Raw genomic sequence first — 14,826 nt, 5'->3', positions numbered from 1 at the left:
GACGCAGCTCTGTGTCTTTCTGACATGAATGAAGAACCAGCTTCATTCTCAGGTATGACCATCTCCCTCACAAAAAAGGATACAGAGGCAGGAGTTTGATCTCTTTGTACTGAAAAATTAGGACAGGCATAGGTGATCTGTTAGGTGCTACCAGGAGATGAACAAATTAAAATGTAGGAGTAATGACCGTGTCAGACTTTTGAGTCTAATTCTTGCCTTGAGCTGACATGTGAGCAATAATTATACTCTCTGCTGAGCTGCTCTATGGACACAAGTAATTATAGTCCTCGATACACAAAAACGTGTCTCTCATTATAATGAAGCACAGAAGTAAACAAAAATAAATGGACTAGAACTAAATGTTCAGAATGCCATTTATAGGCTTGGCTTTAGACAGTCACCCCAGGTTTTACCTTCATGCATGTAGGAAATTTGCATGTAGAATTCTGGTCTTGTGAGTGGAGCTTGTGTGAAGAGTATTTGTTAGAGATATTTGTTCAATACCTGAAAGTAAAATGGTTATTCAACTGAAATATTTTATTTGGTAGTAATCAAAGGGAAAATTTTGCAGCGATACCCTGCTTGTAAAGTTAAAATACAATTCTCTGCTCACGTTTCTGTGGTAACTAGCTCGGTAACACTAAATAATTTAGTATTCCAGCCCCGTTTCATTAAAACCCTAGAGTACTTACAAAGAATAAGTATAAAAGTATGAAATTCATGTGACTGATTGTACTCAGTTACTCCTAAGAGTCAATGCCTATCTAGGGAGTAACTCAATTCATCCTAGAATAGATGTCTTAAATATACTGTGGATATGTGTATTTAATCAAAATAATCTAGCCTAGAAATATACAAAGTTTAGACTTTAGAAATCTTATTTCCTTGTGTTCAGATTTCATTAACTTAAACCTGCTACCAAACTTCCTAGGTATCCACAAAATGTATGAAGCTTACCATGCAAAAACTACAGTGGAAGCCCATTCTGGCCATCGAACTTCCAAGACTGATTTGGTGATTGATCGGTTACATTCAGTCTGATTCTTCTACTTTTGTAGGGAAATTGACCACATGGCTACAGAAATTCATGTCATTTCCAGCACTTCACTGTTTCCTTACCTGAAAGAACATGGCACTGAAACATGTATGCGGTGGAAATCCTGGTTCCACTGAAAGATAAAAGGGAAGATTTCTTTGATTTCTTTGACTTCAGAAATGCCAAGATTTCACCCAAGGACAAGGATGGTTGTGCCACATCACCCCAGGTGTTCACAGGAAATGAAGATAAATCCTCAAACTTCAGAAGAAAATCAAACAACCCCCCCTTGTCTGGCAAGCTCCTCACTGCATGTTCTATCAGGGCACCTGCAGGCAACTCTGCAGTAGGGAGCAGGTTGTCTTGTGCTTGAAAGGTGAATAAAGAAATGAGTGCTGGAGTTCAGCAATGACTCACATCTGGCAGTGCATTTTCCTGGCCCTTCTGAGTGGCACTGCCTTGCTCTGTTCCACAAAAACATTTTAAATTATGTGGGAGATATTTTATATGGAAAAACAGTGTGCTGTATGGGATTCAAAGGGATGTTGTTATTATTTCATCCCTTATCAAATTACTCTTTAGATCAAGATTGTATTAATGCTCATAACTAATTTGGCCTTACATAATGCATGTAATCCAAGTATCTCACAATACATTCTTGAGCATTCTTTAATTAAACTAGTCACAATCTCTCAGTGAAGTACTCAAGGAATCTGACTCATTTCATCCAGTGCTAAGAGGCACTCACCTCTGGGGTCAAGTAAGGCACAGCAGCATGTTCAATAATGCATAGCAGCATTGTGCCACACTTTGGGAGGGAAGTGAGAAGTAGAATCCCTAATTGGAACTACAGGGGGCTTAAGGAAGGAAAATGCATTTATCTGTAATTTCAGATTTAAAGGTGCTAACTTGTTTTTCCTCTGAAGATTGTCAAAGGCCCTTTCATGTCCAGTTGGCTTTTTTAGTTCACAACTCTGAGAGGAATGCTTTATCATATCATTATTTCATGACCTATTATACTTTGAAATTTTGTATCTACACATAGCATTTACTTGCCCAAAGTAAATAGCCAGTGTGATTCTTCGATCAAAGCTGTAAGCAATTGCCAATATTTAACATTTCTCTCTAAAAGGCTTATTTCAAGCAGTTTTATTATCCCCACAGTACAGAAAAAAACCGAAGCATTGGGAAAATAAATGATCTTCCTCTACATACTGAGATAGTCAGTGATTAAAAGGTCATCAAATCTTGTTTTCCAAGGCTATATTAGTTTGCTAAGCTCTCACTCGTCATTCTTTCTGCCTGTTAACTCATCCCTAGCATTCAGTCTGTATGACACTCTATTTTTGATACCCTTAATTAAAATACAGCTTGAACACTGAGTCTATATTATTCTGCCTAACAGAGAGCTTTCACACATCCATTCTCATTTGTGCCTCAACAAAAACAAGCTTTAAACCCTCCAAAAGCTCCCCAAGTATCTTTCAGACAACTGCTCCTCAAAGCTGGAGCACACCTTTTTGTGCCACTGGGGCTTCATCCTCATGGAGAAATGCACCAGGCACAAGTCACCCAGGCTCTTTGGGGCTCCACAGGCTGAGGCAGATGGGAGACAAGCTTCAAGGGTCATTGGGGGACAAATTACTTCACCTGCAATTCCCCCATGAACAGGATTGTCACTGGTAACAGCTCTGAACTTTTCACAGGTTCTTGCAGCCAGATCGGGCTGTAGTGATCTCCTGTGACCTCTTCTCTAGCATGCAAAACAACAGATTATCACAAAGGAATTTTTTACACAGTATAAAAACCTGTAATTAATTTAGATCCTGAGAGAAAAAGGATCTGCTCTGTCTATAGGTGAAGTGTTGTAAAGGAAAATTACACCACTGAATAGCAGAGACTTTACTGTCTCAATTATAAGCAAACATGTCCCATGTTTCTTGCTGAGACAGGGGAGGAGCCTAAAAAACCTATACATTTACCAGGGCCCAGAAAAGCCAAAAGGGCCAGAAAACTCACCTTTCTCCATCCTTTTCATAGTGTAGCAGGAAAATTACATATATATATATATTTCATACCTTGACTTTCATGTGCATATCTTTTTTTTTTAGTTCTCTGTAACATAATGTGTATTCTTATGATGAAAATGGAGAAAAACAATAAGGAATGTGTTAAGGATTTCTGATTATTATTGAATTTTGAGACAGCAAAGCCACTACTGTAGCACATGAGCAATACACATATTAAAATACATAGAGAATTATGTAAAACATCTATAAACCAAATATTTTTACTATGCAGTAATTATATAATCTGCAGTGATTTATACTATCCTCCATTTTATGAAAACTGTGAGAACAGATGTACATTATTATTGTCAAGGGAGCAGACAGCCAACATGACCATTCCCAAGATGAAAACACATTTGTGAGATGACACTTTAAGTAGAGCTCATATAAGGATTTTAATTCCACTTTCTGAATTATTTAATTACTTGCAAAATCTTGATGCTTCCAGATCTCTTGTGCAGTTTTCTTATGAAAGAAACATTTCAGGAAAAAAGAAAATTCATCAAAGTTAATTTTTCCAGTTTTCTGATTGTAGAATTATCACAATAATGAAATAATGCTATTCTTGAAGGTAAAAAAATACAGTTTCACATTTCACCAGAACATCTGTCAAAGTTTTAATAGCTTTTGTGGTGTTCTTTAAACAACTTTACTCACTTTGAATAATAAGAGAAATTAGGCTTTTCATTTCAGGAAAATTCTTTAAAACGGAATTTATATTCTCTTTCTGATTACACAAAAAAGTCCACATCTCCTTCACAGTAGATAATAAATTCCAGATGACTGTATGAATCACATTCACTGTGGTGTGCATCATTAGCAGCTGTAGCTACATGGTCATGATAGCTGCACTTTTATTTTGTTTGTAGAATGATCCATGCACTTTCTCCTCAAGAGAGAAAAAGTCGTCTCTAGAGTCAGATACTAATTGCTGAAAAATACTGAGTACACCACATCGCAGGCCAAGGAAACATATGGGAGTGGTGAAGTTAACTTCAAGGAATTAAAAGAGAAATTAAGATTGAACTCTTCATAGGGATGAGGAATGTGGGCTCCTAGGTGATATACCTCACTCCAAGGGAGGCACCCAATTACACATCTTCTATAAGTCAGGAAAAATTACTTCAAATTGGAAATTCCTTGGTATTATTTGCTGACACTAAAGAGAGTGAAAGATAACTAACTCACTCCTTGATAGCTAACTGTATCTAAATTTTGGTGATATGTTTCTATTCTAAGTGCCTACAATTATCATCAAATACTAGATTTAAACTATTTATGATAACCATTCCTAAAATCAACCAGAAGCCAGGGTTTACATGCCTAAGGGTGATGCTAGGGCAGTGACATTAGCAGTGCTAAGCATGCAACAGGGTGTCATAAACTCTTATTTCTTGTTTAATTTTCCAAACAATATTTCATTTAAGTGAATAAGTGAACATGTTGTTTTAATATCAATATAAATGTACTTGCTGCTGTACATAAAGTGGGTGAAATGTCAACAAAAGCACAGTAGATAGAAAAACCCACGTTGCTAAAACACAATAACCAGATGTCTTGGCTTGGCACAGATTTGTAAACACTTTGCTATATGCAGAACATAAGAGATCTTTGATCTTATTTGCAAAAATTTATACAAAGAAGCTGAAGTATTATTTAGAGCCAGATTGAAGTTTTAAATGTGTGTGTGATAATGCAAAACTCTAGCTAAAGCCATCAGTTGTTGTTAGAAATGTTAAACAAAAGTATTGCTGCATGTCATTGCTCTGTTAGGATTTAGAGTCACTTAGAGAGAAAAGTGTAGGCAGCCAGCTGCAACTGAAATCTGCTCTTAAGGGTATTGGCACATCACAGCTGGTAGAACATCAGAAATACCTAAATTAAAAGTTAATTTGGGTATCTCCACGTTTTGCGGCAGTCTGGCATGTTCTACGTTACCTTTGGTGAGCTTGCACAGATGTTACCAAGGGGAAAGCAAGCCAGTTCTCATAAGTTTACAGCATATGTTTTGCTGCACTGCTCAGATCTGCTTGGTTTTACTAGCCAAATTCAAAATGCATAAAATGGCAGTGATTTTTCTCTAGTTGTAACCATTTATTCTATGGCAAAATTGGATCACTGATAACAAAGGAAAAAAACAGGCGGTGGGGAAAAGTAAGCAAAAGAAAAGCAGTAGGAATTCTCCTAGAAAAATGTTCAAGACTGTTACTTGCCCTGAAACAATAAAGAGTATCTCAAATGCTAAACAGTTCAATATCCTACCCTAATCATACTTAACCTGCTATACAGATTAAGACCATTATAAATAAATTCAGTCCCCACCCCCATACAGAGTTAATCAAATATAGAATCAAGACAGACGGAACCTCAAGCGCAGAAGGAAACATCTCATTTCTCAGTCATACTCAGTCATCCAGGAGAACAGATGGCCCTTAATAGCATGCCCTGAAACGTCTAATTACATGAGAAACTTTGTATAGATTTTCTGGACTTTTAATTGGTCTCCCAACTGTGTGTGGAGACAGCCAAATGTTTTAATAGATTAAATAATAAATATCAAGATAGACTGTGTTATAGCATGTACAAGACCTGGCTGATTTACTCTTAAGGTGAATGTAAAAGTATGGCAATTTATGGAGGGATTCAGCCCTGCAAATCCAGACTGTCATGCAGACAAACTCTACTAATTTCTTTGGAAGTCCTCCTCATAACATGTTGGGTGCCTTGACATCTCACAATATAGCAACAACAAGGTGTGTATGATAACAGATTTAGGGTCACTAAGAATTTAGCCTACATAAATGACATGAACGGAGCAATGGTCGGTAACTATAGCAACCAATAAAACCCTAACAGGAGAGGGGAATGGATATTACACATCAGCATGACAAGCTGAAATGTAATACTACAACGACAAGATTCACAATATATTGGAAAGATATAATCTACTGAAAAAATATTTTAAAAAAATTCAACTAAAAGAATTAGTGCATATTTGATGACGGAAATATAATTAAGTACCTAAACAGTAGTAAAACCAAAGCATAATCCAGTTCACAAGTGTTAATGAACAACAGACACAGAAACTAAGCATTAGGTGAAGCACAACAAATCAGCAGCAGCAAATGCATTTTTCCTGCATACTGAACTCAGAACCTTATCTAGGACATAGGAGCTATACCTCTATTGCCCAAAACCTTGTATTATGTTTCCTTCTAAGAATAAAGGCCATAGGAAAGCAGAGGAGTTCTGCTTAGTTGGTCAATCATATAATTTAATCCAGGTTGTGATTATGCTGTTTAACCACAATAAATTTTGTGCTGCAACTAGAAAAGCTGTTCCAAAATGTTGTTCCTCTGATGCTTAGAAACCTTCTTTTCAGGGTAAATTTATAAATAGCCAGTTTATATCCATTTGTTCTTGTGCCAGCAGTGGCTGTTAGTTCAAATGGCTTATCTCTGGTGTATTAACATGCAATATTATGGGCATGCAACATTTTGTTAGGCTGTGAAAGCCAAGCTCCTTTTGGAAGATGGAATCACATTTGTGCTTGATGGAATGCTTTGTGTTGGAAAGGAGCTTTAAAGGTCATCTAGTCCAACCCCCCTTGCCATGGGCAGAGACGTCTTTCACAACATCAGGTTGATTTAAACCACATCCAACTTGGCCTTGAACACTTCCATGGATGGCACATTCACAATTTTTCTGGGCAACTTGTGCCAGTGCCTCCCGACCCTCACAGTAAAGAACACCTTCCCTAACATCTAACCTAAATCTCTCCTCTTCTAGTTTAATCCCATTCCCTCTTGTCCTATTGCTACTGACTCTGATAAAAAGTATCTCCTTTCTTATAACCCACCCATCTGTATACTGAAAGGCTGGAATAAGCTTTTCCTAGAGCTTTCTTTTTTCCAGGCTGAACAACCCCAGCTCTTTCAGCCTATCTTCATAAGAGAGGTACTCCAAGCCTCTGATCATGTGAAAAGTTTCTTCCCTCTAAGCATCTTAGATGCCTTACTCTGCTTTTCAACATGCTTAATTCTCTTGTGTGAGAAGCTGTAAAGGTACACTATACTCCAGGTAAACTCTTGCTAGAATACTGTTTATTACATTTCTATTCATGAGAAGACATTTTCATATGGCTGCATCACATCAGGATCTCTACTAGATATCTTTTTTTTTCTTTTTTTTAATTGTTCCAAAAGGCAACTTGATTTGATGCAGAAATGGCAGATACTACTCCTTAATTCTTGGCCCTGTGTTTTAAGCCAGAATGTTGTCCCATTTCTGTTAATTCAAATCATCAACTCAGCTCATCAGAGTGCAAAAACCTCTATCCCATCTATGGTTGGCATTCCATCGTCTTTTGTTCCTCTACATAAGGCTATGTTGTAATAAATGAGATTTATCATTATTATTTATCATTATTATTTACACATATTCTCCAGCATATGTAATCACAGTAATAAGAAAAAAATTGTAATCACAGTGATAAGAATTTACTGGAAATATAGAGATGTCTATTCACCTGCCTGTGCAGTATTTCAGAGATTGCCTCAGTGAAATCTCTTTTGCAATGCAATACAACTGACCAAAATCCTTTCTGTTTTCATCCATATAATCTTTATTTCACTGTTGGTTAACACCACAGTGATTCTCAGTCCCATGCTTTAATCTTGTCTTTCCTGGAGAGTACAAACCTATTACCCATTAATGACTGCATTTTCATTATACTTCTGATTGTTGTACAGGAAGGAATCAGTTCATTTAAAAAGATCCAGGCTGACCAGCAGTATTTTAGGCATGTTTCCAAGAATGCAGGAGGATACAAGAAATGAAAGACAGTGAGCAACCATGACCATGAGGTCTGAAAGTGAATCCTGTTCTGCACAGGTCCCAAGGGTTGCAGATGTGAAATAACTATGTAGAAGGTCTAACATCTAAAAAATACTGCTTTCCCTTTTGGTTTGTATAGTTAGTCAATATGACATACCTTATTAGCTGTCTCTGCTGTCTCCTCTTCTCTGTTCACAGGTAAATCTAGTTAAATCAGATGTATGTTTACAGCGGTCCATAAAGATGCCTTTTTCCTCTGAAAGAATGAAAAAATGTTATGGAGCAGAAATTTTACAGTGCCAGGCCTATTACCAGCCAGCAGTAACCCCAAGAGCTCCCTCTCTGGGTAGAACAGCAGATGTTCTCTGGACCATCTGTGGTGGTTTGTGCCAGAGGTTCCTAAAGCTCAGTTCCCAGATACATCTCTCTATAAAGTCTCCTCCTTGCCCTTCCATGCAAATCCTAGTTGCTCCCTGCATATTGCAAAAAAGGCTGCATTTCAGGCTCTCCCTTCTCATGCCCATTTCAGGGTAACTTCTGCTGTGAAGGGGTTAAGTTGCAGTTGCTGAGGTTGTCAGATGAGATGGTCAGACCCCACTGCCCTGTCCTCCCTGGGGATTTTGTCCCAGGGAGGGGACAAAATTTTTTTTGCAGTTCTGTAAGGCATACCCAGGTGCTCAGTAGACAAGATGGTTCTATACCGTGAAACATACCAGTCCCACCCATATATATATATTTTCCTTTGGACTCCTGAGAATTGCCCCTTCTCACAGCTGGATATTAGAAGTAGTGCCAAAATCTTTATTTGCTGCTATCAGAAGGTCTGGGAGTTCAAGAACTAATATTATAGCTCCTGAAGCACAGAGATTTCTGTCCAGCAGTTAGCATTTTTGTGTCCCCAGACCTTTCACTGGCATACAGACAACCTACTCATGGTGCAGAGGCTTCTGTAGCATTTACTCCTTTTGTAATGATTTCCAGATGCTGAAAAAGTTTCCTTGTATTTCAAAAATTCTACAAAAAAGTACAAGAAAGATAACCTCATTTAAAAGTGTAAAGAGCTAAAAAAGTAACTTCCCTACTCTTTAAACATCTTGACAACTGCATTGCTAGAGGCAGAGCTGTACTGGAAGTCTTCCAGCGTGGAGAAATAGGATAAGAAAAGGATAAGAGAAATGGCATTAAAGAACCACAAAACCCCATATTACCCACAGGATGCTGGCTCTGAAAAATGTCCAAAGAAAAGTTTGCTGAATTAATGACACAGGAGGAGGTATAGGAAAGTCAAGCTTGGGGGAAAGAAAACCAGGATCTACAATTTCAGGAACTTCAAAATACTTAGTTATATTGTCCAGGTTGTCTTGTTCTTATGCTGAAAGAAGAGTCAGACTATGGGAATTTGAATAAGAAAATTTTGAAGCAGTCAGAAAGGGCCATGAGAAAGCAAATTATAGATAAGAAATGAAAAAAGTTATTTGGAAACACTATTTTCATGATAATGGACAAGTTAAATAACTTTCTGGATGTAATCGCCTAACTCAAACAGGGAAGTGAAGCACAAAGTCCTGTAATTGAATACAGACCTAACCAAGATGACTACTGATAAGTATTCAGCACACAGGACTCCAGGTCCATAAAAAAAAGAAGAGAAAGCACATCCTAGGAAGATCTGCATGTGTGATCACTGTTTAACCAATCAAGCAGATGAATAAATCAAGTGGAGATTAAGTACTTTAAAATTCTTACCATTAGATCAGGCAAAGAACATAAAAACAACCAAACCAAACTTGTTTGCAAGAGGAAAGATCTATTTCTTTAATAGATCTTTCTATTATATTCTTATATTCTTCTATATTAGAATTATTCTTATATTCTATTATATATTAATAATAATATAATTATATATTATTATAATAATATAATAATATAATTATAATTATATATAATTATATATTAATAATTATTATAATAGATTTCTATTATTCTTATATTAGAATATTCTTCTATATTCTTATTCTAAAATAAGAAACATGAAGAAAATTTTCATGTAAAACTGAAAACAGTTCTAAACTAGAAATACTAGGCTCTGCAATTTTATTCTGCATTTAAATTAGATGTATCCAGCAGTTAGGGGTTGCAATCAAAACAGAATAAGGGATTTGTGTAGTGTGACAGTTTGCTATTTTCTATCTAGTTATATATTTGCTTCACTCTTTTTTAGTTTTCATTCTGTATGTCACCAATTTTTGCCTTCTTCAAAATAAAAAATAGGTAGATGGAGGAGGAAGAATTGTTTACTGGGAGCTTATTACAGGGTGGCTGTTAAACTGATAAGGGTTTTGGAAACAATCAAACAACTAATCTAGATCAATGCGCAAGGTCACACATAGTCAAATTAAGCTTTGTTTCATGTGGATTTCAGTGGTTACCTCTGGGGTTTCAAATTAGACTACCAGACAAGTAATCCAGTTACTTCAAGCCTGTCACATTGCAGATAGATATTATTTAAATTGAAATGCCTGTCCACTTAAAGGCACTTTATGCATTAGAATGGTTTCCACATGAACATTCTGAAAAATACTTCAATATAAAAATATTGAAAATTTTTCAGTCTGAGACCTTGGTAACAGAGGTTCCAAGAAGATAGTTTTATATTCAATAAATTGGGGTCTATCATGACTTGGTGTTGTGAAAGCAAAAGATAACATCAAAAATCTAAAGTCAAATTGTCAATGCATTGAAACAAAGTATTATAAACTAATTTTAAAAAATTATTTGTTTGCCTTTCCTCAGATTTAAGCACAGTTATTGCAGGCAACATAGTATGCACAAAATTTCATACACTAATGATAATTTCATTATATAGTGATTATAGGTTATAGACACTTAGAACAGAAAATGCTAAAAATACTATCACTACTTGACATAATATCAGTGTAAAAATGCATTATTTAATTGTTTTCAGAATATTCAGAATGGTACTCATGGAACAGTTATTAAATCCTCTGCTAATAATTCATAATAGGTTTAGGATGGATATATATATATCTGCCTGTGTACACACACAAAGTTATAACACAGTTATGATTCTCTGTGTGTGCATGAGGAAATAGGATGTTCTCATTTACCTTTCCTGTATGTTCTTCATTTTAAAAAATAAAAGGGAAAAAAGGGAAGGGAAGGGAAGGGAAGGGAAGGGAAGGGAAGGGAAGGGAAGGGAAGGGAAGGGAAGGGATAGTAAAAATATTCCCATGTACCTTAGGTTAGGAACTTGTTAACATCCCAGCCATCTCTCCCTTAAGTATTTGACCCTGCCTAAAACTGGAGAAACATGAATTACAAATCATCTCAACTGCCTGGCCAAAATAAGTTTGGCCTTTAGCTCACTTTGAATCAATTCAGACTACATAATCAGGATCTCAACCTACAAATAAATAAACAAGTAACAAAATGTGATGACCCACAATTATCTGTGCCTTTCCCACAGTACCAAGGAGCCTTTCTGGATGACCCTGCCCAGTTCCCAAGAATTCATATTTGTGGTACTTGTGGAGTAAGTGGAAACAGCCACACAAACCTAGTGCGGAAGAGAGGAAATGCTGTGAAGGAGGAGATAAGGTAGGAAACTCCAACAGAGAAGCAGGGGGTCAGAGTCCAAAACCAGCACAGTTTTTCCAGAAATTCAAGTAGATCTCTGGTTTGAGAAGGCTACTGAAACTAATAGTGTAGATTTTGAAATGCATGGACTTCGTAAGTTACCTAATAACATTCCCATGTTTGCAACAAAATACTTTACAAATTCAATAATGACATATATACATTATTGGGAATTTTTCAAAACTAAACCCCAATGAAATTACAAACTCAAACCCAAAAGCAGATGTTGAAATATTTCAGCTTACTACTGGGTGATTAAATAATTACTATGGGGTTGCATTACACAACACCAAGACAGTTACGTTTCACTTTAAAAACTTACTATTACAGTTGAGTTAAAGTGGAGTGGAGGCACAAAGACCAGCTCTTCAGGAGTCAGTGCAGCAGCTCAAAATCAAGAGTAAATTAGAGGAAGATGAAACTAAAGGCTTCACTTAAACTCACAGTGAACCCAGTACATAAATGTCAAGATGTTGTTTAGCTTAGAATGACAATACAAAAAGAATGGGAAGCTGTGTAAAAAAAAGTGTCAATGTTTCTTCTGCCTAACAGCACAAATTTTGAAACACTGGCATTTTCATAGGATGTAAGTACTAATTTGCAGTCACTTATGATAAATTCAAAGGCTGCACACTGTTAAGCAAAGGATGTGTGTGCAGTGGAGTGAGATGCATTTCTCGGAGATCCTTGCCTTATGGTGGAGACCAGAAAACCAAAAAACTCTTTCAACTCAAAGCCAGAATTTATTAAAATATAAACTAAAATAAGCAGCCTTAAAAGGCTTAAAAGAGAGAATACTAAGAATAACTAAATCAGACAGAACAGAAATAAAATTGTGTATAAGCAAATCTGTTCCATCTATCATATACTCACAGGCAAATTCTTGCTTCTCTGCTTGGCTGCTGTGATCCCAGTGTGGTTTGAGTTACAGCCAACCCATTCCCATCCCTAAAGTGTTTCTGTCTGCCACAGCAGGGCTTGGGCTATGGGTGACCCAGGTCTCTCTACTCATCCCAGTACTACCTCTGTGGGCTACAGTTCCTCCCTTTCTGCCATGTCTCTGTCACCCAGAGACACTTTTTTTCTTGCCCTGAGGTTGGTGACCATCTCCCAAGCCTCTGGAGGGACAACCTGAGTCCAGCACTCAGCTGAAAGGCACATCACATTACAGGCTATCTGAGAACAAGCTGTCCAGAACATGTCCCACAGTCTGTTTGTATTTAGCTTTAGAATCTGGTATTTGGACCACAGTACTATACTGCATGGCAAGATGACAGCTTTCTGATTTAATGAGTAGAAAAGTACCATTTTTTTTACTATTAGAGAGAAATTTTGTTTCCTCTTTGTGACTCCATTGCCAATATTAATTAGCTTTTGGTGCATACAAGTGTTTTTTCCTCTAAGAAGCTCTTCAGATAAAGTCTTTTAGAAATCTGAAGACTTTATTTAAGCTGTGTTTAATATTTAACAGCTTTTACATGAGTGCAATGCATTTTGACTTTTTGGTGGGTACTACTTCTACAGCAAAAAATTAAGGGAAAGGTTTAAGAGCTTTCCACTCCAAAGGGGAAGCAGTTTCAATTTTATCCAAAACAGCACAAAGAAAATTGCGTGAACCAAGAAAAATAATGTAGATGTAGCTGATGTTCATACTGGCAGCTTGAAGGTGATGAGAGCATTGATGAGTGGCAATATTCTGTTCATGGAAGGAGGCACTCAAACAAAGACTCAGAGACAGAGAGGTCTCCCTGCAGTAAAGACTTGCAACATCCAGGAAGATATCTTGGATTAATAACATCTAGGTTCAGTTCAGGCTATTTAACTACAAATAGTCAATTGCAATAAAAGCTGAATTTTTTTCTGAAGAAAGTGGTTACATATGTTAAAAATATTTTCTTTCTATTGTAGATTAACTGAGCAATTATTTGTAACTCTTACTCAGAGCACAGACTAGAGCCAGTATTACTGTGTATAGACATCCTTAGTGAAGCATTCTACATGCAGTATGTTTAAATTAAAAAAAAAATACAGTTGCTTTGACATTATTCACATAAATAAATTTAAATATCTGAGTCGAAAATAGAGTCCCAAACTGGGAACATATTTGTACAGTCACCAAAATTATTTGCAAAATCTAGTGTTCATTCACACAGCTTTTCATTATAAAGGAAAATTATGGTATTTCTGTATGGGAACAAGATCACTTACTTTTGCCATCTGATGATGAGATCTGCATATCTAAGATCAGGAATGAGATAGATGGAGAACTCAGTTTCATTAATATTTTGCTCAGTGAATGGACAAACCTTTTGTGTTTTCTGAGAATATCTCTGGAATTTCTCAGAGGATGCAGCATTAGTAGAACAAGGTACCAGAATTACCTTTAAATAGATTATGAAATAAGACATTAGAGTATGAAAATGACAATGAGTTGTAACAATTTGGTTATTTCACTGTTTTGTGGAGTCATTATAAAAGAAAATGTTGTGTGCCTAGTCTAAGTAATTAAAATATATAAAAAATGGACATATGGTGATAAAATCCCATAATAAATATAAACAAGAGACCCAGGAAACAAATTAAAAAAAAAAAAAAAAAAAAGAAAAAGAAAGAAAAAGAGCTATCTGTACAGCCATCTGGTTAAAAGAATTAGTCATGTTTAGAATAAATCCAGTATCTATGATCAGCTTGAGCAAACAGCTAACCTGTGCTCCAGGCAAGCATGTTGTGATTGAGTAAAATGGCACATGGAGATAGATTAGAGAAGCTTCCACTTTTGTTGCACCTAAATCTGTCAAGAATTTCATTATGACAATAGAATTAATAATTAAGTATCAAATCTAGCTTAGTAAAAGTCATATTCTTTACTAGATTTTTCTTCTAGTGTCGTTCCTCTGTGCAAATCTGGTTTTCTCTGTTAGAATGAAAAATTAAAGTTGATTTAAATTGTCTTTCTATATACACAAAGAAAATCTACACATTGTAATGGAAAGGATTTCAATAATAAAAGAGGGAAATGAAGCCACACATTTAAAAAATGTCTTTATAATCAGTTAAAACCTCAAAATCCTTACATTGCTAGAGAAATTTTATTCTCTCTTTGATTCCATTTTAATAAAGTCAGAAGGTTCTCTTTAGGCTTTCTAGCATTACCTTATCATCTCAGAGTTTATGTGACACCCTCATGTTTCTGTGGTAGTGTCAAAGACAAAATACAGTCACATTCCT

The 14,826-nt window shown here is 36.2% G+C and overlaps 1 long non-coding RNA gene across 1 annotated transcript; it reads right to left on the bottom strand.

Moving 5' to 3' along the window:
• Nucleotides 1-384: 384 nt before the first annotated feature.
• On the bottom strand, nt 385-11,334 carry LOC121358935. The gene is made up of 5 exons (XR_005955974.1): nt 11,199-11,334; nt 8,099-8,197; nt 2,687-2,789; nt 1,120-1,169; nt 385-504 (listed from the first exon to the last, which is right to left on the bottom strand). It is a non-coding gene; the product is annotated as an uncharacterized LOC121358935 (long non-coding RNA).
• Nucleotides 11,335-14,826: the final 3,492 nt, after the last annotated feature.

Source organism: Pyrgilauda ruficollis, unplaced genomic scaffold (assembly GCF_017590135.1).
Source record: "Pyrgilauda ruficollis isolate IOZ18807 unplaced genomic scaffold, ASM1759013v1 scaffold40, whole genome shotgun sequence".
Taxonomy (NCBI): Eukaryota; Metazoa; Chordata; class Aves; order Passeriformes; family Passeridae; genus Pyrgilauda; species Pyrgilauda ruficollis.
Note: the sequence above shows the minus strand (reverse complement) of the source record. Positions and strands in the feature narration are given on the sequence as shown.